The sequence below is a fragment of the Dromiciops gliroides genome, chromosome 3 (assembly GCF_019393635.1).
Source record: "Dromiciops gliroides isolate mDroGli1 chromosome 3, mDroGli1.pri, whole genome shotgun sequence".
Taxonomy (NCBI): Eukaryota; Metazoa; Chordata; class Mammalia; order Microbiotheria; family Microbiotheriidae; genus Dromiciops; species Dromiciops gliroides.
In genome coordinates, this window is record NC_057863.1 from 492,279,776 (window position 1) to 492,307,028 (window position 27,253).

Below are 27,253 nucleotides of genomic sequence, written 5' to 3' on the forward strand. Positions count from 1 at the left end.
TATACTAAGCATATTCGGGTTACTTCTGCCATTTGTGCTTACATAGGAGTCTATGAGGCAGGAAGCCTGATTGTTAAGGCTATTTGCCCAAATTAGAAGCTTGGTGTAGAGACAGAAGAATGCCAAGGTCATCTTTTTTTTTAATTTTATAAAAGTATTTTATTATTTTCCAGTTACATTTAAGGATAGTTTTCAACATTTGTTTTTATAGGATTTTTAGTTCCAAATTTTTCTCCTACCCTCCCCAAGACAGAAAGCAATCTGATATAGGTTAAACATGTATAATCACATTAAACATATTTCTGCATTAGTCATGTTGTGAAAGAAGAACCAGAGCACAAGGGAAAAACCTCAAAAAAGAAGGAAAAAAACAGCCCAAAAGGAGAAGCAGTATGGTTCAATCTGCATTCATAATCCACAGTTCTTTTTTTTCTGGACGTGGAGAACATTTTCTATCATGAGTTGTTTGAAATTATTTTAGATCATTGCACTGCTGAGAAGATCCAAGTCTATCACAGCTGATCATCACACAATGTTGCTGTTACTATCTACAATGTTCTCCTGGTTATGCTCCTCTCACTCAGCTTCAGTTCATGTAAGTCCTTCCAGGTTTCTCTGAAATCCTCCTGCTCATCATTTCTTACAGCACAATAGTATTCCATTACATTCATATACCACAGCCAAGGACATCTTGCCTGGATCTGATATACCTTGGACTTTTGGTTGAATGTCCTTGGTCACTGGCTATGACCCTCCCTACAGAGTCACTGTATATAAGGTGTTTAACAAATTCTAAAGCATTATCAATACCAACTATAATTATTTTTATTTTGTTGTTACCCCTATCTTCATCATCACTATCATCACAGAGACAGCATGGTATCACAGAAAGAGTGATGGACCTGGACTCAATCCTCGTACAACATTTAAGAGCTGTGTGAGCTTAATCTCCCCAAGATCTCTTCAGAGCAGAGCTAAAGATGCTTATACTCCATACTTCACAGAGGCGTTGTGAGAAAAGTTCTTTGTAAACTTTTTTTTAACTCAACCTAAGATTTAAGTGTGCAGGAAATTCCAAGGGAGGGATTTCCTCTCCTGAAAAAGTTCAGTGCCTTCTCTGCCCCTTAGAAATAGGCCTGGGGGACTTGGAGGTTAAGTGACTTGTTGGACAAAGGAAGGCAAAGAAGCTGAGGCACAGGCTTGGAACTACTGGGGCATAATCATTTATAAACAGAAGCTACAGATTACCCGGTGACTCCTTTCCATTATTTGTCTTTTAAGAAAGAAGGAAGGAGGGAAAAGAAAACATTTCTGATGGCCTCACCAGACCTCCATTAATTGCGGAGCTATGTGTGGGGGTCACTTCCTTTTAATTATTAGCCACATTTTTATCATTATATGAGGCCAAATGCATGTTGCTTGGGTCTCTCAGAGTGCTGGTGGACCGTTAATAGGTTGTTTCCCTTCTGCCTGATAATGCTAATGATGATATTAGCATCTTAACCTTCCCAGGGGGAATTCTCTATTCCCACATGGTAAGAAGATGAGCCATTTCCAGGCCTTATGATGCCCATCACTTTGAGCAGCTCCCCTGGACAATCTTATCATAATCATACCTTAACATTTAGATGGAGCCTTAAGGTTTACAAAGAGCTATCATGTTTATTATGTCACTTGATTCTTGCAATAGAGCTATGAGGCAAGTGGAGTAGATATTATCTCCAGTTTCTATAAAGACACAAATGACTGGAGAATCAGCATGGGGGGCTCTTGGTGTAAGAAGCTCCACCTCTGATTGTGTCAGATTGTGACTCATCTATGACCTAGTACAGGGATTCCTAGAATTTCCGTATCACGGATCCCTTGGGCAGTACATCAAACCTTTATGGACCACTTCTCAGAATAATGTTTTTTAAATACATAAGAGAACTATATAGAATTACAAAGGAAATCAATCAAAAATGGTTAAGTTCACAGGCTTCAGGTTAAGAACCCCTAATAATACATAAACCCAAAGGACTTGTCTGAGGCACATAAAGATTAAGTGACCAGGGGGCAGCTAGATGGCGCAGTGGTTAAAGCACCAGCCCTGGATTCAGGAGTCCCTGAGTTCGGATCCGGCCTCAGACACTTGACACTTACTATCTGTGTGACCCTGGGCAAGTCACTTAACGCCCATTGCCTGCAAAAAAAAAAAAAAAATTTAAAAGATTAAGTGACCAGCTGAGGGTCCCACAGTTAGTTATCAGAAGTGGGATTTTAACCCAAATCTTCCTAACTCCAAAACCAATACTCTATCACTTTAGCTTCACTGTCTCTTTATACCCATTTTGGGGGGTTATTCAGTTGTTTTAGTCTTTTCCAACTCTTCATGAATCCATTTGGGGTTTTCTTGATAAGATACTAGAGTCGTTTGCCATTTTCTTCTCCAGCTCACTTGAGAGATGAGAAAACTGAGACAAACAGGGTTAAGTGGCTGACCCAGACTCATGTAACTAATAAGTATCTGAAGCCAAATTTGAACCCAGGAAGCTGAATCTTCCTGACTCTAGGCCCAGCACTCTATCCATTCTGCCACCTAGCTCCCTTATGCCCACTTTACAGATGAGAAAAGGAAGGCTCAGAGAGGTCGAGGCACACAGTTAAGAAGCAGACCTGGGATTCTAACTCAGATCTCCTGACTCCATGTCCAGGGCTCTTCCATTTTGCCATATACTCTCTTATACTAAGGGGTATCTAGGTGGCATAGTGGATAGAGTGCCAGGCCTGGAGTCAAAAGGACTCATCTTCCTGAGTTCAAATCTGGCCTCAGACATTTATTGTGTGACCCTGGGCAGATTCGAGTAAGGGGGAAGACATTTTGAAGAGGAGGCAAATGCCAGGAAACAAAGAATTTCTGGCAAGTTAAGAATTTCCAAGTAAAACTGAACGGAATTGGATCATGTTGTATTATATTTAAGACGACCAGATATTCTGATTGTTATCAGGATATTCCCAAGTTTTATGTGGTTTTGTTTTTGTTTTCTGGCGTTGGGTTTTTTTTGTCACTGATACTGTGTGGGCAAGAATCTCTTGAAGAGATACCCACAAAAGGCTCTGCTATGCCAAGGAAGAGGTAGTTAAACTGTAAAGAACATTGCTTTGTGAATAATTACCAACCAAACTGATTCATTATCAGCTTGATAAGCTTTATAAACTGACTTATCATAAAGAAATCTAGGGTAGCTAGCAGTTAGTACATGGGTTAAAGCAACAGGAATCCTGGCCTTGGTTAACAAGGTACTGGCCAGCCCCACTCCCTCCCCAAGTTACAGTAGGGATACTTTAAATGCAATGGGGACCTCTTGAGCTATGAATGCTGCACATCCCTCCCGCAGTGATCCTAGAGCTATGGAGGAAGGAAAGAAATGAGCTCTCTTTTCCTCTTCTCCTGCCCCTCCACCTACCCTATTTCCTAATACCATACTGACTAGTCAGAAAATGGTCACTATAACTATACCCAGAGAGCAACAAAAAGCCCAGACTGATGAAATGCTGAAAGGAAGGGGAAGGCTTCTCCCTGAGAGACTTGGGGGACAATGTTCAAGAAAATATTCAAGCCCCACTTCCTCCCAATGTTCCTCCAATGACAAGGAAAGAATATTGTCCTGTTGGTTTTAAGGAAGCACATCCCCTTACTCACAATTGTGTTCATATTTTTTTTCCTTAGAGGCTTAATCAGGAAGGAAAAATAATCTTCTTACATTATTATTAAAAGCATCAGCTAATCCTGCTGTGAAGAACTGTAATTTACTTCTGAGGGGAGGGGGTGCAGCAGGATGGCCAGAGAGAGAATTTTGCTTCAAGAAAACACCATAGGCTCACAGACACTCCAGGTTTGGTCAAGCTCCTTACCTTCAGTCCCACATTTTCCTATTCTGTTGCTATTGCTACAGAAATGTAATCATTGTCGTGGGAACTCAGAACTACCCAATGGCCGCCTCCCACTCTGGTGTCCAACACACCACCTTCCTTTATCATGCCAACAGGGGCAGCTCCAGGCAAACCTGCCAACCCAACTCTTCATCAACAATTATTTTAGATGGATTCCATCAAGGGGTACAACACTTGGGAAGCATAGGAAAGATTACTCACAGTCCCTGTCTCCATGGAGTTACTAGTCTATTATTATTGATGATAATAATAACTTTTCATCTTTATTATTAATAATACATGGCATTAATAATACTGTTAGCAAGTTTATCTGATAGAGGGAGCTGACAAAAAGGCCATTCCCTTATAGTCTATGTTATCACCACATGTGTAAGTCACTGGACTATTATAAAATTATGAAATGATATTCTAAGATGAGTTGAAATTCTAGAATCCCTCTGAGGGAGGCTGAAGAGCCACCTTGCAAATGTGAAAGATTAATGGAGCCAGGAAGTACCAAGTGGTACTTGGTGGGTGGGAACTGTGGAGAAAGGAGACAAATGAGTTCTCAATCTTCTCTGGCTCTGGCTCTGGCTCCACCCCCACTGTGGAGTGGAAGGGAAGGGGAATTCATCCTCCATCTATGGAAGTTACCTTAAGATGATCCCATCATAATGCTGCAAGTGGTCACAGCAGCATGACTCAGTGGAGATGGAAATGGGCTTGGAGACGAGAACACTTTGGCAGCAATTTCACCTCAGATATTTATCAGTTGTGTGGCCCGGAGCTAGACATTTAACTTATATTTCAGTTGCTTATCTTTAAAATGGGTATAATAATGGCATCTACCTCACAAGGTTCTTGTGAAGATCAAATGAGAAAGTATGTCAAGGACTTTGAAAACTTAATAGTACTATTCAGAATTGAGCTATTATTATTGATTAATCATTCTACTGATTGGATTGTCATTCCCACCAGGTTGTTTAAAGATGACTCAGTGCAAAGGGAGCTAGCGTATTTTTGGATCAAATAAGTGATGGAATGCAATGCATCTTTGCCAAGAAAACCTCACAGACAGTATTGGTATGCTATGGTCCATGGGGTCACAAAGAGTTGGACACAACTGAATGATTTAACCACAACAATGTGGTGAGTGCAGAATAGAAACCAATAAAGACTAGGAGGGACAGTATGGCTCCCGTGTTTGGGGTGGCTTGGATCTTTCTCCCCCTGTGTTATCAATTTGGTGGGTGGGTATAGTGATAAGTGTTTATGTCGGTCTCAGATGTTGCTTCAGAGATATAGGACTTTAGACAAAACTGGAGGAGTAAGTGATGATGAGAGTTATGACAAGATTCAGACAAGAAATGCCTTCCTGAATCATGCCAGCTGAGCTCACCCTCTGTTTCCCAGTCCTAGGGAAGAGGCACAAGGTAGTGTTCATCAGACTACATGACAGCGGGACAATGAAGAAAGACTTAAGATTTGAAGCAAAAAGCAACCTGGAGGGCTGTTGGAGGTGTTGGAAGGGACGGTCATAAAATGGCTCCTCCTCCAGGGAGGAATCATTTAGACCTACCACATCACTTGGAACATAGATTTAGAGTTGCAAGAGAACCTTAGTTACTATCTAGTCCATCTCTTTCATTTTGTTGCTTCAGTTGTTTTTCATTCATGTATGAGTCTTCATGAGCCTATTTGGGGTTTTCTTGACAAAGATATTGGAGTGGCTTGCCATTTCCTCCTCCAGATCATTTTATAAATGAGGGGAAAAAGGCAAGCAGGATTAAATGACTTGCCCAGGGTCACACAGCTAGTAAATGTCTGAGACTGGATTTGAACTCAGGTATTCCTAACTTCAGACCCTGAACTCTATGCACTACACCACCTAGCTGCCCTCCCTTTCATTTTACAGGTCAAGAAGCTAAGGCACAGAGAGGTTGTGACTTGCCCATGGTCACACTGATAGAATCAGCTTCCAAACTCAGTTAGCTAGACTCTGAATCCAATGTTCTTTTCACGATGTCACACTGGCTGGCCAAGTCAGGAGGGAAGGTAGTTGGGAAAGAGACTAATTAGTCCATAAAGCTGTCTAAGTTACATATGGCTAAATGAGGGATATCTTAGGCAAAGTTTTCAAGTTCCATACCTCACCCGTTCAGTATTCTCTTGGTTGGTTTTTTGTTATTTCCTTTCCCTTCATCACCAGCAAAGTCTTTTTTGAAAAAGCACCACCTCTGTCTCAAGTGAATTAAAGGGAGAAAAGAAGGTGTCCATAAAAATATTCGAGGAATCTGGAGGGGAATTAGGATGCCTAGAGGCCAGTCACAAACTCATGACAAAAGTAGAGAGACAGGAGGAGCTTCCAGCCCCAACAACTCCAAGCTGTGGCCTAGATGAGAGATAGAGTACAGAATAAGCAACCAAGAAGAGCCAGATTTGGGGTCTGGAAGCAAGAGTTGGTCCTCTTATCATAGGGAATTACTTCTTTAGGTAGCTTGGTGGTGCAGTGAATAAAATGCTGTGTCTGGAGTCAGGAAGACCTGACTTCAAATCCAGACACTTCCTTGCTGTGTGACCCTAAGTAAGTCACTTAATGTCTGCCTCAGTATCACAATACCAGGGGTATTGTGAGGATCAAATAATATTTGTAAAGCATTTAGCACAGTGCCTGGCATATAGTAGGTGCTTAATAAATGCCTGCTTTCTTCCTTTACAAGCATTCCTAACCTGAGAGATAGAAATTAAAGGGGAATGAATCTAAGCTATGATAAGTCATATAGTAGAAAGGGAACTGTGCTTAAAGTTGGAAGACCTAAATTCAAGTCAATCTCTCTGGGTCTCCATTTCCTAATCTGTCAAATGAGGAGGTGGGATGAAATGGACTTTAAGTGCCATCCTGGTCTAATATTCCATGAACTTGTCTTTGACCGATATTTGTGGTACCCACTCTACTTTCCATTCACGTCATTGTTCTGTTGCTGGTCTCTTTTGTTTTTGTGTCCTTGCCTCTGGTCTCAGATAAGGAGGCAGGGGCTGCCCCTGACTGGTTGTCTTTGAATTATGCTAAGAATTTAGAGGTTTCTAATGAAGTTCTTCCTAAGGGTTTTTTGCTTGTGAGTATGCCAAACTAATTACAAAAGAAGGCACTGTGTTCAGATATCAAGAACAATTTGGGAATGCATTAGAATCACAGGATAGTTGAAATTTTGAAGTGGAAGAGACCTTAGAGATCAGCCATTCTAATGCCTTCATTTTATAGATGTGGACATCCGGCCCCAATAAGGTTAAGTGATTCACCCAAGGTCGCACAGATGCTCAGCTACAAAGGAAGGTTATGACTTCTCTTTTGGAAATGGCTAAATGTCTGAGATGCTTTAAGTGTCAGGAAGTGGTTTCCTTCGGTACTCAGAGAACCAATAATGATCAAACATTTGATCTTAAGGGCTGAAGGGGACCTCCAAAGGTTATTCAATCACAGAGAGGCTGCAGGGTTTCATGGATGGAGTGAGTAAGGCACCTGGAGTTAATATGTTCTAAGTTCAATTATTATTTCTGATACCTACTAGCAGTGTGACCATGGGCATGTCACATTATCTCCCTGAGACCCAGTTCCCTTATCTGCAAAACAAAGATAACAATAATTCAACTATCTACATCACAGAAGTTTTGTGAAGAATTTGTTGTCAAGTTATTTCAGACACTCTGTGACTCTTTGGGGTTTTCTTGGCAAAGATACAGAAGTGATCTGCCATTTCCTTCTCCAGGTCATTTTACAGATGAGGAAACTGAGGAAAGCAGGGTTAAGTGACTTGCCCAGGGTCACATAGCTAATAAGTGTCTGAGGCCAGATTTGAACTCAGGTCTTCCTGACTCCAGGCCTGGTGCTCTACCCATTGCCCAACTTGACTGCCCCTTTGTGATGAAGCACCCTGTAAAAACCTTACAGCCCTAAATGAGAGTTATTATTTTGTCTCCTACTTTTCTGTCTCCTGTCTAGCATACATTTCAAGGCAAAGCTTCCTTAGGAATGATATTCCTCAACTCTGCTCCAAAGACATCAGATTAAAAAAAAAGTCAGTGATGTAAACTCTCAACTAATAAACACCTGGAGATTTGGGAACAAGGTTTGGGCAAAAAAAAATTATGTTCTCCTTTGAATCTTGTGTTTGTCCATCCCTGAGCCAAGTGCAAACTCCTCCAGAAGGGCAGGTGATCATCTGTCTAGTGGGTTATGGAATAACCTACATCATTGGTACATTCAGGAATTGGAGAAGGGAAAATGATGTTTTGTGTTCTTAGAAACTCTGCTTAGTGGCTCCACCTGTTTGGGGATAGTTCCTGCCAACTTTCTGCTAACAGCTGCCATTTCTAGAGCATCCTAAGGTTTCTAAAGCAGTTTATACATTATTTCATTTGGTCGTCTAAGTGAACTCCTCTGTTCAACATTGAAAGTTCTTCACAATCTGGCCCCTTCCTACTTGTCCTCCCTCCTCAGACATTAATCGCTTCCATATATTCTATGGTCCATCCATACTCACCAACTTGCTGGGCCTCCATCTCCTGTCCCTATGTCTTTGCGCCGGCTGTCCCTCATGCCTCGAAAAGTCTCCTTCCTCACCTATGCATCATGGAATCTTTGGCTTCCTTCAAGACTCGGATCAAATAGCACGTTCTGTGGGAGGTCTTTTCTGGCACCTCATTTGCTGGTTTGTTATTGTTGCTGTTGCTCAGTCATTTCAGTCGTGTCCAACTCTTTGTGACCCCATTTGGGATTTTCTTGACAAAGATACTGGACTGGTTTGCCATTTTCTTTGCCAGCTCTTTTTACAGGTGAGAAAACTGAGACAAACAGGATTTGGTAACCTACCCAGAGTCACATAGCAAGTAAGTGTCAGAGACCACATTTGAACTCAGATCCAGTATTCTATCTGCTGTGCCACCAAACTGCCATATGATAGTTCTTCTCTTCTTTTTTTTTTTTTTGGTTTGTTTTTTTTTTTTGGGGGGGGGGGTTTGGGTTTTTTTCAGGGCAATGAGAGTTAAGTGACTTGCCCAGGGTCACACAGCTAGTAAGTGTCAAGTGTCTGAGGCTGGATTTGAACTCAGGTCCTCCTGAATCCAGGGCTGGTGCTTTATCCACTGCGCCACCTAGCTGCCTCCAGTTCCTTCTCTTCTAAGATGACCTTGTATCTACTTTGCATATAACTTGTATATACCCATCTACATACATGTCACCCCTACATTCGAATGTAAGCTCCCTGAGGGCAAGAACTATTTCCATTTTTCTTTGTAACTTCAGTGTTTAGCAAATAGTAAGTGTGTATAATGATGCTTGTTTATTGATTGACCAATTAATCCTCATTACTGGTATCACCTCCATTTTACAGATGTGGAACTTGCCTGTAGTCATACAACTAGTAAATGGCAGAAGCAGGATTTGAATGTGGTTCTCCTCACAGGATCATAGAGCTCTAGAGCTGGAAAGGACCTCAAAGACAATTTATTACTCATTTTATAGATGAGGAAATTGAGAGTCAGGTGGCTTGTCTAATAGGCAGTAAGAGTCAGTGATATGATTTGAACCCACATCTTCTGACTCTGGAGCCAAAGCTCTTTCCACTGTACCACACTCTTTCCCTCTTCTTTTCCCCTGGTACCCTGAGAGAGAAGTCCCGCTCCCTCCTTTCTCTCCCTTTCCCTTCCTCCTCCCTCTAAGTCCCCCCCAGAGTGGCGCCATAATAGGCAGGCTCCAGCTTTCCTCAAGCACATGGAGAAGATCTAAATGCCACGTAATTCAGTTAAAAGAAAAGGAAGCAAACCTCATCACAACAGTCGAAAACATGAAAACAACAAATAAACAGCTGCTTTGAGCGTGAGCCGAAGTGGCCAATTTGATCCTTCCTAAAAGAAAAATGCAATCTTATGTATGCAAGCTTGGTTGGCAGCGGGGAAGGGAGAGCTGGGGGGGGGGGGAAGGGAGAGCTGGGGGGGGGAAGGGAGAGCTGGGGGGGGGAAGGGAGAGCTGGGGGGGGGGGAAGAGAGAGCTGGGGGGGGAAGGGAGAGCTGGGGGGGAAGGGAGAGCTGGGGGGGGGAAGGGAGAGCTGGGGGTGGGAAGGGAGAGCTGGGGGGGGGGTCCTCTCTTGAAGGAGCTGCAGCTGTACGGAGCTCCGAGAACAGCATTGAGCAGGCTTCTGTAACAATATGATGGATTAGAGAAGCACAATCCACAGAATGCCAACTCATAACCCAAGCCTAGTGACTCACTTTAGGAAGGCAGTGTATGTGCATGTGTGTACATGTGTATACACACACACACACACACACCTGTTGAATTCATCTACAACATAGATGCACCTTGGATCAACCAACCAATCAATCAGCCAAACACAGGTACAAGAATAATCCTTTTACCCATTCACAGAATCCCAGGATTGGAAAGGACCTCAGAAGCCATCTATTAGTTCTGATTGCAAGGAAATTTTTCCTTCCCTTGATTGGAAATCTCCCTCTCTGCCCCTCTCACTGTTACCCCTATTTTTACTCTCAAGCTATTGATTTTTTTTCTCATGTCTTTCCTGAATCGCCCTCATTTCTCTTTCTGTTTTTTTCCTCTACCTCTCTAACTTTATCTTCAAAGTCCTTTTTGAGCACCTCTGTGGCCTGAGACCAATTCATATTTTTCTTGGAAGCTTTAGATATAGGGGCCCTGACATTGACATCTTCCTCTGAGGGTGCACCTCGATCTTCCTTGTCACTAAAGAAACTTTCTATGGTCCTCACCTTTCTCTGTTGGCTCATCTTGCTTTTCTTTTACTTGACTTTTAGCTCCTTAAAGTGGGGCACTGTTTCCAGGCTGCAGTATCCAAGCTTAAGAAGTCCCAGGTGGTATGATTTAAGGAGGATCAGGTTCTTCACTTGCCTGGCCTATTCCCTGGTCCATAGATGAACCCAGACCAACTTGCTAATCAGCCAGGTTTCTGTGTTGTGGTTGTCAGCTCTGATGAGCCTGTGCCCCTCCCCCACTTGGGCCACTGCTACTCAAGCCTACCTCCTGGTTCCCAGCAAGGGTGAAAAACCCGAGTTCTGCCTCAGCACCAGCAGAGACCCTTGTAGTCTTCACCACCCCCCCCAAGGGCACAGACCTCTCACCAGACTGTAAGCTTAGTTCCAGATGACACTGGTGCTTCAGCTGATTCAGAGGCTCTGGGGGGTCTCCTTCTCTGGTGAGGCCTTCCTGGGACTGGATGTGTATCAGGGTGACTGTGGGGCTGGGCTCCACTCCTGTATCAGCACAACAGCTCCCTCCTTCTGACCTTCTAAGCCGTTCTTGGTTAGAAGATGATTTTGGCACATTCTTCTGTGGGTTTTGCTGCTCCATGCATTGTCCTATGGCATTATTTGGATGTTTTTTGGAGCTACTGTGTCATGAGTTCGAGAGCTCACTGCCTTTCCTCCGCCATCTTGGTTCTACCCTCTATTTTTATTCTCTGTGGCCAAACTTCAATGTTAATTCTATCCTGCATAACAATATTGCTATCAGTAACTTTTTCATTTCATTCAATAACCCTTATATATATATATATATGTATATATATATATATGTACACAAACACTTGGAAACATATGAAGCTTTATAGTATATTCTTTGAATAGATGGAAGGAAGGAAGAAGAAAAGAAGGGAGGGAGGGAGGGAGGGAGGAAGAAAGGAAGGGACAGAGGGAGGGAGGAAGCACTTACTAAGTGCCTACTAGGTGCTAGGTGTGGAGCAGCTAGGTGGTGCAGTGGGTAAATCACTGAGCTTGAAATTAGGAAGTCTCATCTTTATGAGTTCAAATCTAGCCTCAGACACTTATTAGCTATGTGACCCTGGGCAAATGATTTAACACTGTTTGCCTTAGCTCTTCATTTGTAAAATGAACTGGAGAAAGAAAGGGCAAACTCCTCCAGTATCTTCACAAAAAAAAAAAATGAAGTCATGGAGAGTCACACACAACTGAAAACGACTGAACAACAACAATGTTCTAGGCACTGTGCTTAGCTCCTTTGCAAATATTATCTCATTGGATCCTCACAACAACCCTGGGAGATAGGTGCTATTATAATCTCCTTTTAATTGTTGAGGAAACTGAGGTAGAGAGAGGTTACATGACTTGTCCAGAGTCGCACTGTTAGTTAAGTGTCTGAGGTCAGAGTTGAACTCAGGTCTTCCAGACTCTAGGTCCAACACTTTATCCACTCTACCATCTACCTACCTACAAGCATCTATTAAGTACTTACTATGTGCCAGGCACTGTGTTAAGTGCTGGGAACACAAATACAAACAAAAAAGATAGACCCTACCTGTAAGAAGCTTATATTCTAGTAGAAGAAGCAACACAAAAATAGGGCAACTGAAAAGCAGAGAGGCAGCTAAATCCTTCTCTCCTTCCTTCTTTCCCTCCTTCCCTCCTTCCTTCCTTCTTTCCTTCCCTCCTTCCTTCCTTCTTTCCTTCCCTCCTTCCTTCCCTCCTTCCTTCCTTCCTTCCTTCCTTCCTTCCTTCCTTCCTTCCTTCCTTCTTTCCTTTCTTCTCTCCTTTCACAAAATGGAGGTTCTGAAAAGAATTCACTAATAACAGAAAGGGTCAGTGGGGCAGGGAAAAAACAGATATTCATGGTATTGGAGTCTAGATAAGTATCTAAGTTATCTGAATATACTCACTTCTCTCCACCCCAAGAGCTAATGCCCTTGTCCTGATCTTGGTGATTTAGACCTAGATGATTTTCCTTTTTTGTCTCAAACTTTCCTTGATCCCAACTGTCCTTTTTAATTCTATCCTTCAGTTACTTCCAACCCTAGAATGGTCCCATCATTCTATAAATAAAATATCAGCTTCCATGTATTTAAGACAATGTTCCTTCCATTTACCCACTCATACTCCTTCCTACATAAAAACATAACACCTCTATTATAGCAAGTCTCTCTAAAAGGAATCTCTATTCATGGAGTCATTCGTATATGGATTCTTCCAGTCCATGTCTGGGATCTGTGGGCATGACTGGAAGAGGAAAAAGGCTGGGCAAGACCCCAGAAGTCTGGGATATTGTTCTGTGATGCTCTGAAGGTTCAGAAGCTGGGAAAGTTAACCAGGGCCACACAGCCAAGGAAATGTCTGAGGCAGGATTTGAACTCAGATCTTCTTGACTCTAAAGCCAGCACTCTTACCACTGTACTACCTAGCTGCCTGCACGAAAAAAAGATTAAATTTGTTCTGCTTGGCTCGGGGCGGGGGAGTGGGGGGAGAACTAGGAGCTGGACTATGCTTGAAACATGCAAAAAAGCAACTTTCGACTCAAAATAGTGAAGAATTTCCTTATAATTATGTTTCTCCAAAAGTGGAACAGGTTGCCTTGGAAAGTTCCCCATGACTGGATGTCTTTAAATAGAGGTTCTATGAACCTTTGTCAGGGATACCCTGACATGGGCGAGATGCTTGTTTAGCTGTGGGTGAGGCTGGATAATCTTTTAAGTCCCTTCCAATGGTGTGATTCTTTGAAGGCCAGGAAACTCCAGGGAGACACTAGTAAGAGAAAAACACCCCAGCAACCTATCATTGTTGTCATTCAGTTGTTTCAGTCATGTCTGACTCTTTGTGACCCCATTTGGGGAGTTTTCTTGGAAAAACAGATAACAGCTAGCATTTATATCTGTTGTTGTTCAGTCATGTACAACTCTTTTGTGACCCCATTCAGGGTTTTCTTGGCAAAGATACTGGAGGAGTTTGCCATTTCCTTCTCCAGCTCATTTTATAAATGAGGAAACTGAGGCAAAGAGGGTTAAGTGACTTGCCCAGAGTCACACAGCTAGTAAGTTTCTGAGGCCAGATTTGAACTCAGGTATTCCTGACTACAGGCCTGGTGCTCTGTCCACTGAGCCTAGCATTTATATAGCACTTTACAAATACTGCCTCATTTGATCCTCACAACAATCCTGGAATGTGGGTGCTATGATTATCACTAGTCCACAGATGAGGAAATTGAGGCTAATAAAAGTTAAGTGTCTTGCCCAGAGTCATGCAGCTAATAAATGTCTGAGGCCAGATTTGAACTCAGGTCTTCCAAACTCCAGGTCCAGCCCTCCATCACCTATACCATCTAGCCACAGAGATACTGACTAAGGCTAGCAAGTCCTTCCCCACATTTGGAACAGGATTACTTTATAGAATGAAGGAGAAATGAGGGGACAAATGGGACAGGAGAGGGCTGGAACCTTGGAAGTAACTAGAGGCCAATAGATGGAGAATAAATAGTACATGAAAGAAATGCTGGGCATAGATAGAGAGGCACGTGCAGGGAGTATGGTTTAAAAGGGTTCCCTCACTCACTCCACATCTCTAATCAGTTGCCAAGTATTATCAGTTTTACTTCTACATCTCTTCCATCTATTCCCTTCTCTCCAGGCAGGTGACCCTTTCTTTCTTTGTCTCCCTGGCACTTAGCACAGTGGTTGACATATAGCAGGCACTTAATAAATGCTCACTAACTTGACTTGACCACCACCCAAGTGTAGACCCATCGCCTCTTGCCTGTACAATTACAAGAGCCCCTAAATAGCTTCCAGTCCCTTTCCCAGTTAACCTCCACGTGGCTGCCAAAGTGATATTCCTAAAGCAGAGGCCTGACCATATCAGTCTCCTACTCAAAAAATTCCAGGGGTTCCCCATTGCTTCTAGGATAACATACAAATTCTTCTCTCTGACATTTGACAATGAGTTTCCAGCCTACCTTTCCAGGCTTATTCACACATTACTTCCCTTTAGACACTGTATGTGCCATTCAAACAAGACTATTTGCTGTTCCTCGAACACAACAATCCATCTCCTATCTCCTCCATAAAGGCTGCTCCCTATGCTCAGAATATACTCCTTCCACACCTTAGAATCCTTAGTTTCCTCTAAAGTTCAGCCCAATTCTACCTCCTACATAAAGCTTTTTCTGATCTGGGCTGCTAGCATTCTCCCAAATTATGTTTTGGGTTTTTTGTATCTGCATATTGCATATGCAAATACGCATGCATATTTATATATGTGTGTGTGCACATGCATATTTATGTATGCATGTATACATACATACACACATGTTTGTTTCTCCCAAGGGAATGAAAGTTCCCTAAGGGCAGGAATTATTTTGGTTTGGGATTCTCAGCACTTCATACAGGGTAGTCTACTTAGCTATAAAATGAGGTTGGACTCTCTAGTTCCTAAAGTCCCTCCTCATTCTGAATCTATGATTCTATAACCCATCAGTGTTTAGAAGCAGCATAGTAGCCTGGAAAGTCACTAGAGTGGCAAACAGGAGATTTGGATTCCAATCTAAACTCTGCCACTAAGCTCTTTGACCTTGAATAAGTCATTTTATCACTGCAGACCTCAGTTTCTTGTTCTGTAAAATAAAGAGGTTAAACTAGATGATGTCTGAGATACCTTGTAGGCATTCTAAGGCAACATGAAACATTCACAGTCTGAGTCAAGTCTACCCTCATCAATATTGGATTGAAACCTATTTGCTGTACTTCTATCCATAAGGTCAATAAGGATGTGGTGATCTCCCTCCAGACTATTCAATTCTCTGCTGGTGTAACTACATGGTCACCTGTGCGGTTCTGTTATCAAACATGATTTTAGCAAAAGGGATAGGCCAATGGCCCCCAACAGACCTGATGGTTAACATTTGCCAACAACTCGTATCTTCCTCGAGGTCTCCTCTAGAGGAATATCTCCGTGCCCAGCTTTCTTAGAACTATCCCTTGACACTGGGCTGCACAAGGGCCTGCCTTTCTCTTCTCTGTCAAGTGTCTGGATTCTTAATTTAGGAGCTAATTCTGGTTCAAATTACTCGGCTCAGAGATAGAATTAGAGGCTGGGTGATGATTTGGAAAATACAATCAATTTACTCCAGTTGTTCTTACATGTCAGATTCCTCCAATAATGAAGAATTTACTCCAACCCTAATACTGACAAGGAGCCATTAGCCATTGGAGTCAGGAATGGGCTGTCGGAAACCAAGAGCACAATTACTAAGTGCCACCTCTGACACTCAGGGAAGGCAGCAGGGGGAGAAGACAGAAGATCTCAGGTGGTCAGAAAGTGGAAGGTCTAGGTGAGTGGTTGTTCGCTCCTCAGCAAGGTGAAGCAACTCCCTGAGAGCAAAGAAGGTATAATCCCATGGTACTAGATCACAAATCAATGAGCCTTCTCTTCCCCTCCCTAAGGAAACCAAAGAGACCTAATGGGCTAAGGGAAATAATCCCATTGCCCTCTAGGCAACTTCTCCCATTCCCCCCAGCCCTGGCATATGTCCAACCCGAGGCCCCACAGTGGTCATCAATGTCCAGAGCCCAATCTTGTGTGTTGTAAGAGATGGCTCATCCCATCATTCATCTCCACTGTTGGCTCAAGGAGGCATAAATGGCTTTGTAGGAAGAAAACTCTATGCATATTTCATGAAATACATTTCCCTGACTGTTTAATTGTGGGATCCTTCAGGGAGGTAGGGAGACTCACCACTCTTAGGAAAGCCATTTGAGCTGATGGATGGGGCTCCAGCCTTCAGCTAGACAGGGAAAGGGAAAAAATAGCCTCCTCCACTGAGGGTGACTGACCTCTTCTAAACCCTGCAATGAAGCAGCATGAAAGACTACATGTCAGAATACAGGAAGATGCACAAACCTTCTGTCTGACCTTGGGCAAGTGTCCTTCCCACTCTGGGGCTCAGTTTTCCAGGCTATAAAGTAGGTGAATCCCTTTTCTCTTCACCTACAATCTTCCCTCTTCACACATACACACACACCCTCTCCAGCCATACCTACCTCACAGGGATATACTGAGGTTTCATTGACATATACTCATTAAATTTAACACAACAGCATTGTGTTACATTCATATACCAGCATTTGTTCAGCTGTTGGCAAAAGATGAGCACTCCATTTGTTTTCACTTCTTTGCAACTCTAAAAAGAACTATTATAAATATCTGTGTACATATGAGTCCTTTTCCTCTTTCTTTGGTCTCTTTGGGATACATAGGCTTAATAAGAGTATTATTGGGTTGAAGGGTATGCACAGTCCACTTACTTTGGGGGTACATTTTCAAATCCCCAAATTCCAGAATAGCTGGACCAATTCACAGCTCCACCAACAGGGCACTAATGTGCCTGCTTTCCTGCAGCCAATCCAACATTTCTCTCTTTCTTTTTTGTGGGGGGGAGGGAGAAAGGGGGGGTCATCTCTGCCAAACTGATTGACATGAGTTCAAATCTTGGTTGCTTTAATTTGCTTTTCTCTAATTATTAGCTATTTAGAGCATCTTTTCTTATGGTTGTTGATAGCTTGGATTTCCTCCTTTGAAAACTTCCTGTTTACATCCTTTAACCATTTATGGAGAATGCTTTTGCTAAATACAAATGTTTCTCTGGGGAGCCTAGAAACTACACACACACACACACACACACACACACACACACACACCCTCTAGTCAACATGGAAACTGTTCATACTAATTTCTAGGAAACCTGAATCATCCGCCTTCAGTAGATTTAGAAACATCCAAAATTTTGCCAAACACTCAACTCCAGGATATTGATTCTTTGTTGTTGTTTTTTCTCAGAAATTATGGGAGCCAGAACAATAGTTCATATTTACATAGCACTTTTCAGGAGTATATAGCGTATCTCTGTCTTCACAACAACCCTGTGAAGTAGGTAGTGCAAGTATTATTATACCCATTTTAAAAATGAGGAAACTGAGGCTCAGGGAATTTACTTAATTTGACTTGACAAAGGCCAGATAATGAATAAGTGATAGGTCCAGGACTTGAGCCTAAGTGACCTGACTCTAAGTCCAGGTTTGTTTGTTTTGTTTTTGTTTGGTTTGGTTTTGGGAGCAGGGCGGGGATGTCTTATACAATAAACTACCTAGGCAAGGACCTTCTGGAGATAATACTAGAGTTGTCTCTATGGATCACCAGAGCTCAGCTAAGTATAGGAGAGGGCTCCCTCCCATCCAAGTGGACTTGTACATGATAAGAAGGCAATGCTGATATATATGGGAAGGAGGTAGATCTGGGGCACCAAAAGGTCTTTCATCTTCCTCTTCCTTCTACACTGATCTCAGAGAGACAGACCATTGAACTCAGCCTCTGAGCTCTGAAAAATCTAAAAGAATAAATCTCTCTTAGGTTCTCCTGCCTACCCAACCACCTGCCCCCTCACCCCCATCTCTTCATTTCAAGCTGGCCAAAGGAGGCTATCTATAGTCACTTTAAATAAAAATCCTATTTTGTTCAAAATACCAGAATCACACTCACGCACACGCACACGCACATGCACACACAAACACATCTCACAAGCTTTCCCACATACCGTCCAAATGTCACAGGATTGGATTGTGCACAGATGGTAAGCTTAGTCTCACGGATCCCTCTCCTGCCAAGCCCAGGTATGCTGTCCGGATTCCTAAAATCACTGGGTGTCCAGATGTGGGAACATATGCCTCACATCAACAGAGCCAGCCTCAGTGCCATAACATAGATATGTATATACGAGACAGTAAAACCTACATTATTGGGGATTTAGGGTGTTTGCATTGCTGAATGAGGGATTAGAGACCAGAAAGCCCAAAATGACCATCCACTTTCAGAGAACAGAGCTGGAGAGCTCGTGCTATAGTATAGGTAGGGGCCAGGGACTTCTGTATGGCTCACACTCACTCTCTAGCCCATATACTCCATGGCAAGGGCACTGAAGGCCTGCTCTCAGAGCTCTCTACATACATGTAGCCAACTGTCAAACTATCTCCATTCCTTACTTTGCCCACCACCCACCAGGGGTATGAGGAACGGTTTTATGGTTTAAAAAAAAACCATTTTTTTTTAGGGTGTTTTTTTTTTTTTAGTTTTTTTAGTTTGGGTTTTTTTTTTTTGTGGGGCAATGAGGGTTAAGTGACTTGCCCAGGGTCACACAGCTAGTAAGTGTCAAGTGTCTGAAGGAGGAGTTGAACTCAGGTCCTCCTGAATCCAAGGCTGGTGCTTTATCCACTGCGCCACCTAGCTGCCCCTAAGAAAATATTTTTAAAGACAAAAAGACAAGACTGAGGCTTCAAAGAGAAATGGGGTTGGGGGAGAGGAGATAAGGTATTCACGGAGGCTAATTGAATTAGCAGGAAAAATGCTCATTGTAATATCAGTAAACTACCCTGTTCCCAGTAACCCCTAGAACAAGGCAGAAGCAAAATCCAGCTCCAGGACAATCTCCTTGGCTCAGGGACCCCCCTCCCCCCAGGCATCCTCTCCAGGACCTTGGCCTTTGTCTCATCAGCACTGTTTCCTTTCCCCACAGTCAGAAGGCTAATGTTCCCCCCTCTTCCTCCTCCTCCCCAACATACTTGTCTCACCTTTCCCTTTTCTTCATTGTTCCCTACCCCTCCAACAGCCCTCTGTTCCCAGGGTCGGGTTTATTCCATAATGCCAACACTGCATTTGTTCTGGCTTCTCTTCTGCTGGCTTGTCACATGTCTCCGTGCCTCCCTTGGGCTCCAGGGTCCCCAAGGGTAAGGAAGCAGCTGTTTGCCATGCTCTGTATAGGCACCTATGGAGCCAAACCAGCCTTGGCCAAGAGAGAAACAGACCCCACTGTTTCTGAGCTCTGCTCTTTCTTCAGCTTTGGAGAACAGAGGCTGAGTCTCTCTTTAGTGTCACTGTGGGGCCGCACTCCTTCCTCCTCTCAAACCACTCCCTCCACCCCACCCCCCAAAAAAGCCTTTCAGCAGAGACAAACATTTCCAATGAGAGGACCCATGTTTACTGCCAGGTGAATTGTATTTACTGTGCCTAGAATTTGTCTGCGCAGCATTCTGCTAGTCAGAGGCCTCTTCTCCCACCTCAGGAAGCAATTAGCCCTTAGCACCTTCGGTGGTGGGGAGGGAAAAGGGCCAACCCAGATCAAGTGTTCTTAACTTTTTTATATCATGGACCCTTTCTGTGGTCTGGCAAAGCCTATAGACCTCTATAATGTTTTGGGGTTTTTTAAATTTAAAATTGAAAGAAATACTCAATTTCAGTTCGAGATTAGTGAAAATAAAGATATCATTTTTCTCCTATCCAATTTCAAGGACTCACTGAAATCTCTCCTCAGATCTCAGGTGAAGAACTTTTTTTCAGTGGATACTGGGACAGTCTTCCATATTACCTCCTTACCTTTCTCTCCCTCCAGGGCCTTCTCTGGTTCAGGTCTGCAATTGTGATGTGGGTTCCTGTCATCATCTCTCCCTCCTCTAAGTAGCCCCCAGCCCTAGAACACAAAGTGGAGGCAGTGTGAACCACAGAAATCTCAGTCTGGAAAGGACCAACTAAGGTCAATGAAGGTTCCTATCTCCCAATAAAACGAGCCCTTAACTGTTTCTTGTACATTTCAAATCTAGGTGACAGAGGGTGGCTCTGAGACAAGTAGGAGCAGCTCTATAGAGTACCTCACTCCAAGTTCTTAAATTTCACCTAATATGCCAGCAATGGGGACGTGGTAGGAAAGTACTTGGGTGTCCAAGATATAGCAGCAGTCATCATCATACCTGGCATTCATATAGCACTTGATGACTTTGTTTTTTCAGGGCAATGAGGGTTGAGTGACTTGCCCAGGGTCACACAGCTAGTAAGTGTCAAGTGTCTGAGGCTGGATTTGAACTCAGATACTCCTGAATCCAGGGCCGGTGCTTTACCACTGCGCCATCTAGCTGCCCCACTTGATGACTTCTGAAGCACCTTCTCATCAATTATTTCATTTGATCCTGACAGCAACACTTTGAAGTAGGATATTATTCACCTCAGCTGGTGGATGAGGAAGGTGAAAGACAGCATGGTATAGTGGAAAGAGCACTAGCCATGGCATCAGAAAACATGAGTTCAAGTCCTGGCTGTACTACAGTAGGACTTTGGACAGGTGATGTAAGCCTCTACAGTCCTATTTCCTCTCATCAGTAAAATGGCATGATGATAATGTTTTTGTACCTTCCCCCACAGGGATGTCAGATGGATTAAATGAGATCATGGAGAATAATTATATCCTATAAATGTATGGTCAAGATCACACATCAATCCACCAGTAGGGGATAGAGGCCCAGAATTCAAATCTTATTTCAGTCCCTGTTGCCTCTGTCCTGACGCCACTGAAAGGCTAAGCCATGGGCATGGACCATGGTGAAATCTTGAGTGGGTTGGACCTCAGTGCAGGGAAATTCAAGTATGTTTGAGAGGGTCTGGGAGGTTCTTTCTGCACTTTTCCATGAGAAAGAGAGAAGCAGGGGCCTTGGCTCCTAGAGGCTCATCCCGCACAGCAGTGATGGATGTGGCAACCTCCCCAGCCTGCCTCCAGGAAATCGTTCAGCCCCAACCCCATCTAGGTCTATCTCAAGCCCCGCTATACAATGTCAGAAGCTGAATTTCATCAAGAGGAGACAACTTGAGAAAGCCAGAAGGGAGTAGTGGGAGATCAAGAAAGCCCTGAGTCAAGGAAAGCAAATGTCAACAAGACAGATGGTATCACCCAGAATAACAAGCATCTATGCTCCTGACCACACCACAGGGGGAAGGGACTGCTGTGATAGGATTCTCTCTCTGATGTTTCTGCATGTTGTTTCATCAGCACCAAGAAAATGGAATTATACTCATTGGGTTGCCTGGCCTCCATGGCCTGGCTCCAACCCACCTTTTCACTCTGGCCAAACCATCTAGACCCCTCCAGTACATCCTATACCTTCCTCTTCCTTATACCTACAATACTCTTCTCTGGGTCTACCCCCTCCATATTTTTCTTTCAACCTCCTACTCACACCTTAAAACCCAACTCAAGTGTTGCCTTTTCCACAAAGCCTTCCTTGATCCTCCCAGACAGAAAGTTTTTTCCCCTTTTCTTAAGGCAAGGGGCTTTCCCATTAACTTCCAGTGTGAGGGGCTTCCAGGCAACTCCACCTTTGAACAGTTTAGTTAGAGGAGAGATGCTTCATGTTCCTCTCCAGCTCCAGTTCTAGAGACATCAAGATTCCAGTGTGACCTCAGATCCTTCCTCAGTGAATGACCCTGGGCAAGTTACTTAACCTCTGTGAGCCTCAGTTTCTTTATTTGTAAAAACGTTAATAGTAATAGCACCTACCTCCAAGGGTTGTTGTGAGACTCAAACAAGGTATTTTTAAAAACACTTAGAACAGTGCCAGGCACACAGTGGGTTCTCAGTAAATGCTTATTCCTTTTCCTTAGCTCCTGGTTGCCTGAAGCCCCTTGAAAGTTTCCAAAAATAGGAGCATGGTACACATACAGAAATAGCCCCCTGCCATTCCCACAACAATGAAGGAAGAATCAATTCGCCACTGTTCTTACCCCTTTCAGAGCCTCCTTCTCTCTCTTCTCCAGGTGCCCTGTGCTCTCCAATGCCCCAGATCCCTCCAGTTCCAGAGGAAAATGATCTCATAAACAAATTCACAGTGAGGTGTTAATGTGTTAATATTCCTAGGGGCATTTTATTTTTTAAAGAATCCTTTAAATGATTATCCTCAAATTGATATGCTCTAGTGACAGAATTTCAGGGTACTGTGTGGGGAAAAAATCGAGGGCCAGGACCTTTCAGGTAATCCTTAATGACCACTAGGCTGACCTAATGGGAAGGTAACAAGCACGTGGAAGTCCGAGGCTAAAGTGGGAGGGGTGGCTCCTCCTCCTTTCTTCCCCACCACCCCAAGTCATTTTGCTGGGGCGGTGAAGGCAGAAGGAGAAGCTGGCATAGATGAGAAGCATAATTACAAGTCAGGAACAGACAAAAGCTGCTACTGAATCCGAGGCCTAGGCAGTTGGAATCCACAAGGGGAACAATTAACTGATAAGAGTAAACTAATTGTTATTCATATTAAATTAGGGCACAGGTGATTTGGAAAAAATCTATAGACCCTCCCATATGCTTGGCGGGTTTTGCATTGCAGATGATGGTTTTATGGGGCCCTTCTGGGATTCGGATTATAGAAGCAGAGCATGGAGCAAACTGGAAGGCCAAGATCTTGTCCCTGCTTAACTACACAATAAACACATGAATGTTCATACAAGGGGAGAGGGCCATGGGTTTGCATATTAAGCATTTCTTGTGCTGGACTTTGGGAGCAGGTTTTGGAAGGGCAGAGTAGGGAAGGCCAGATACTCCCGGCGGGTAAGAGGGTGGGCTTCGGAGAGAAGGTTCGGTCACCTGAGAAATCCAGACCAGGAAGGCAGGACATCCATCAGTGGGGTGGACAGTTCCTGAGACCACCCCAGGCAGAAGGGTGAGCCTGTGTGCACCCAGCAGTGGAAAGAGAGAGTGGGTGTGAGGGGTAGGGGGCGATCTTGACTTGGCTCAATGTGAATCTGTTGAATGGAGGGGGTGGGGTGAGGGGGAATTATGGGGGTGGGGTAGAGTTTTGTGTGAGCAGGCTCTAGCCAGCAGGGTTGCAGTTAATCTGCCTGGGAGGCTTTTTTTTTTTTTTTTTTGGTGGGCCATTCCAGCTTCACCTAGGAGGCGGTTTCACTCAGATTTTAATTCTACGTTATTGTTTTAAGTCGGCTCTAAAAATTAATATTTAAAATAAGAAACAGGCCATAAACAGAGCCTGGGGCTAAATTGTAGGATGTGTCCCTAGAAAGGGGATTTTATGATTATTATTGTTATTATAAGGACGGGGGTGACTCGTGTATGTTCCATCGCATACAAATTCCCATTAGCTAAAGAAAGAAGCAAAGTTCCCCTTCCCCCAACAACTCTCCCACCAAGAAACATCTACAGAATCACAGAAATGTCAAAGCTGGCAGGCTTAGAGGTTATCTGGTCCAATTCTGTCTTTTTACACAAGATGAATCCTTGATCCAGAGTGATCTGTCCAAGGTCACACAATGAAGTAGTGGCAGGCCTGACAAAGGTAGGTGGAACAATAAATAGAATTTGGATCTGGAGTCAGAAAGACCTGAGTTCAGGTCTGATCTCATTTACTAACTGTGTGACCCAGGGCAAGGCACTTGGCCTCTGTCTGCCTCAGTTTCCACAACTGTAAAATAGAGATAATAATAGCACCTATTTCTCAGGATTGTTGCAAGGATAAAATGTAGTATTTGTAAAGCATTTTGCAGACTCTAAAGCACTAGATGAATGTTAGCTATTATTATATTATTATTATTATATGCTTTTTATTCCACAAATTAAAAATAAAGATTTAAAAAATATGTGAAAATGATTTGCAATGCTTAAAGTGCTATATAAATAATAGTTATTATTACTTGAAATTATTCCCATCCCTGATCTCTTTCCCCTATACCTTCAGGTATCTCTTTACTCAGACCTACTATGGAAAAACAGGAGTAAGAAGGCATGGTCCTGGGGGCAGCTAGGTGGCACAGTGGATAAAACACCGGCCCTGGATTCAGGAGGACCTGAGTTCAAATTTGACTTTAGACACTCTACACTTACTAGCTGTGTGACCCTGGGCAAGTCACTTAACCCTCACTGCCCCTGCCAAAAAAAAAGGGGGGGAGGGCATGGCCCTTGCCCTCAGGGAGTTTACAGTCAAAGGATAGATCCCTATTGGGTTTTGGAGCCTAAAGAATCATGCACTCATACAGAAATCAACAAAAACACATAATTACCATTATGACAATGTTGCAATGACACCTCTGGGACCTGACCTAGCTCAGATGTGAGTAGTAATGATGACAGGTGAGACATGATGGGACTCTGGATTCAAATAAGGTTGAGTGACAGGTTGTGAAATCTGGTTGGGTTATTGGCCACCAATGTGGGTCTCCTCCATGAATCTTGTCCGTCCCACCTTTCTGCTGCCTTTTATCACCTCCCCCTGACCCACACTTAACCATCTCTGCCCTCCTTAAAAGCCTAAGGAGAAAATAGTGGTCTTTTATCAAAGAAAAGGGAGATGTGTTTGGTAAACAAGGAATCTGAGTTATTCAACTGGGAGAAAAGACTGGAGGGGAGAAGCATATGTGTGTGCCTATTGGGGGGTAAAGGGAAGAAATGTTGTTTAGTTGTATGTATCCAACTCTCTGTGACCCCACTTGAGGTTTTCTTGGCAAAGATACTGGAGTGGTTTTCCATCTCCTTCTCCAGCTCATTTTACAGATGAGGAAACTGAGGCAAACAGGATCAAGTGACTTGCCCAAGGTCACACAGCTAGTAAGTGTCTGATGTTGACATTGAACTTAGGTCTTCCTGACCCCAGGGAAGCCATTCTATCCACTGTGCCACCTAACTAACCAGGGAAGAAATGATTATATCACAATCTGAAGTTTTGAAGGATTGTATCACAGATACGATGAACCACTATACTTCACCACTAAATATCAAAATGAAAATGGATTTAAACTCCAGCAGAAAAAAAAATTAGGTTAACATAAGAAAATCCCTGATTATGAAGGTTGTTAAACATTGGAGTATTTAAACATCATTTCCTTTGGTGGCATTTTGGGGGCGATGGTGCAGGATAACAGAAAAGGCTGGATGGCCTTTTAAGACTTCTTTCTTCCTCATTTAAGATTTTAGCTGATTTAGAAATTTCCTCTTCCCAGGGATCTTCCTCCACTCTGAACAACAAGCAGACAGCCATTAATTCCTGGGCTTGGTACTGGGCCACAGGTGCTGTGTGTGTGAGGCTGTGGGGTAGGGATGCATATGATTAGTGGATAAAGACCGTCAGCTCTAGCAGAATCCCAGAAAGCTTTTATTGGGAAATGATGCCCTGATTTAGCATCACCTGAACACAGGGTGTTAGGCAGCAGCCCAGGGTGAAGCATGGGCCTTGTCTACTCTCCTCTATTAAGAAGTATCTCCATTCGACAGCAGCACAGCAACACATACTGGAGACTTGGCCTTACCCAAGGGATGTGTATGCAATGGGCATAGCTGGTATTGCCATGCCTACAAGCTGAGTACCAATGGACGAGCAGCCTTTGCATTGAAGGCTATTCAAAACCTGCACAAAGATTTCCTCTGAGCTTTCCACAATTTAACTGAAAGAATTTTGAAACGGCCTTGGTTCCACAGGACTCCAGAAGACCATACCCATAGATACAAGGATGCAGACACACATTCACACATGCATAACTCCTTTCCCCTTAAACACACAGCCATATCTGTCTGTCATCTATCTATCTATCTATCTATCTATCTATCTATCTATCTATCTATCTATCTATCTATCTATCTATCTATTTATATGTGTGTATCACACTGCAAAAATACATCCACATGGACACTAGTATAGTGGGTCCCTCTGTCTGAAGCCTGGGAGCAGAAAGGGGGTGCATCCTGGAGAGATTCATGCTCATTCCTTGTTCCAGACCCCATGGCTTCCTGTATCAAATCTTAATTCCTTGAGATCTTAACTTGTGTTCCAAATCTTTAATTTCTTAAGATCTTAATTTGTTTCCATCGAGGCCTCACTAAAGCCCTAGGCCCCCAGGGTAGGAAGAAACACCCATATCCTAGGGCTGGCTCGGTTGTCATCACCTTGGAAAGTCCTGGGTACAGCGCGGGGAAGAAGCCCAGTAGCCAACATCCTACCGCCCTCTGACCCCATCTTTATGCAAGTGGTTGGAGGCAGAGGAAGACATCCCAAGCTCATCAATGCCTTCAGAGATAAGACTAATACCAGGTACAAGTGGGAGCCCCCTCCTTGACTCGTGTTAAGACTTCTTAAACCATAAATGCATACACATACACTTTTAGCCCGGCCCACTCCCCCCACCAATAGATCTCGGGGTAAAAGTCATAACCAAACCAGGAGCTGGAGTCTAAACTTGGGGTGGGAAGAGTGGCCCGATCTCCCTTCCGGGCCACCTCCGGCTCTGCCTCTTCCCTTCTGAACCTCTCTCTCTCTTCTCAACCTCCCTCCCTCCCCTCCACGCACACCCATCCCAGCCCGGAAACAATCACCCTTTGACAAGCGAAGCTGCTGAGCTGAGAGCCAGGAACGGCTCGGGTGGGGGTAGGGGGTGGCAGCGGGCATCCCAGCCGGGTTTAACTCTAGAGGAGCGAGAGCGAGATGTCCAAGGCCCCTTCCCTGGGCCTGCAGCCCCCTCCCCAGAGCATCCGTCCTCGATCCGCGCCGTGGGAGTCCAAGAGGCTGGGGTGGTGTGGAGGGTTCTGGGGGAGGGGGGAGTAGATACCAAGCCCACGAGGGGACCTTTCCTCGCTGCTCCTCCCTCCCTCTGTCCTCCGCCCGTCGCAGGGAGGGCCCCCCGCCTCAGCTGGCGAGGTTGGTACAGACCATTAGCAGTGCAGGTCCCGCTG

General features: G+C 43.8%; 1 long non-coding RNA gene across 1 annotated transcript; it reads right to left on the minus strand.

Annotated features, from left to right (window-relative positions):
* Positions 1-575: 575 nt before the first annotated feature.
* On the minus strand, positions 576-27,253 carry LOC122746544. The gene is made up of 4 exons (XR_006355551.1): positions 26,897-27,253; positions 20,143-20,236; positions 16,456-16,565; positions 576-2,182 (listed from the first exon to the last, which is right to left on the minus strand). It is a non-coding gene; the product is annotated as an uncharacterized LOC122746544 (long non-coding RNA).